The following is a 1460-nucleotide window of genomic DNA, read 5'->3' as shown; positions in this document are numbered from 1 at the left end:
CGTCTCAGGCCACCGGCTTCTGGGGGCCTTGGAGCTCTGACTTTCAGTAAATATTATATAATATATATAAACTCTGTGCCTAAATCACTAATGTTATAAGTTAGAGCAATGGTAAGGTTGCCTTTGAAGGGTCTTTTTCAACATGAGTTCGAATCCCACTAATGACTTTTTTGCATCTGTTTTCTTAAGTTTTTTTGTATATTTTTGAATTAATTTGACATGTTCTCGAGTCGTATGTCTTTGAAGTAGTTAAATAACATAAATACTATATGTTTCTTTTCGCTATTATCATTTTATAATTATTAAATTAAATAAAAAATAATTTGATAAGGAAAAAAAATGTATATCTTCGCCTCAAGCCTCTACAATCTCAGGACCGGCCCTGGTTCAATTACATTTCATAACACCAAAAATCAATATCCAGAAATACTTCTCGCTTTTCATGTGAAAAATTGATAAATGCTCTTATTGCCTTTATACTTGCTAACATATAATAAAGCACTGTCACCACTTGATGCCGAGCTTGAGATGGCCATGTGCCGTTTGAGTATTAAGCAGGCAATGCCGCTTCAATATGCTAGTAGAGAAGTAGGCACATATAGTTTGGAGATGAATGATATATATTGACCTGGAGAATAAGTGACTTATCAAGAAAACCATGAATTTTGATGTGGTTTCTCCCAAGGCCCAATCCTTAAAAAAAGGCTTTTAGAGGTCACCATGTCAAATTGCAATCCTTAAAAGAAGTCTCACATGTTGGATTCTGGAATAGCATAACTGGTTTTAATGGGCTATTCGCTTCTGAACAGGGATAGAAACATGTTGGGCCTAACGTCTCTTCAAAGTGCAAACTTACATATTACCTTATCATTATATCAATTAATGTAGATGGAACAAAATAGTCACAGCAGCTGGAATAGCTCAGTTGGTTAGAGCGTGTGGCTGTTAACCACAAGGTCGGAGGTTCGAACCCTCCTTCTAGCGTTGTTGTATGTTTTTTTTTCTAGCCTACTTGGGCAGTTGGGCTAGCTAGTTGTACCAAGTCTATATATATTCAAGTTTTTGAGAACGAATGCAAATTACTACCAATGTGACCTTGCAATGACGCCCTTGTTGTTCGAGCCTTCCTTATAGTTGTCAATTGCTGTGTTTGTTTTCTACAGGATTACATTCTTCTTAACCTTTTTTTTTTTTTTGGGCCAACTTGGGCTAGCTTGTTGAGCCTAATCTATATATTCAAGTTTTTGAGAAGACAAATGCAATTACTACTATCATGTCATGACTTGAGCGCATTTATGCTTCGAACACACAGTTTACGACCTCATACATATGGGATATAGATGACAAAAATCAACGTTGGGATCCCGGATCCCTAATGGAGGGGAATTCAGGGATATCGGCCGATAGACACGAGCATCCCATTCTCTGGGCTCTTTAAAATTGGGAATGAGGTGGACATA

The 1460-nt window shown here is 37.1% G+C and overlaps 1 non-coding gene across 1 annotated transcript; it reads left to right on the top strand.

Annotated features, from left to right (window-relative positions):
• The first annotated feature begins 910 nt into the window (after nucleotides 1-910).
• TRNAN-GUU lies at nucleotides 911-984 on the top strand. The gene has a single exon. It is a non-coding gene; the product is annotated as a tRNA-Asn (tRNA).
• The last annotated feature ends 476 nt before the right edge of the window (nucleotides 985-1460 follow it).

The sequence above is a fragment of the Rosa chinensis genome, chromosome 5 (assembly GCF_002994745.2).
Source record: "Rosa chinensis cultivar Old Blush chromosome 5, RchiOBHm-V2, whole genome shotgun sequence".
In the NCBI taxonomy this organism is placed as follows: Eukaryota; Viridiplantae; Streptophyta; class Magnoliopsida; order Rosales; family Rosaceae; genus Rosa; species Rosa chinensis.
This window is presented reverse-complemented; position numbering and strand designations above follow the sequence as displayed.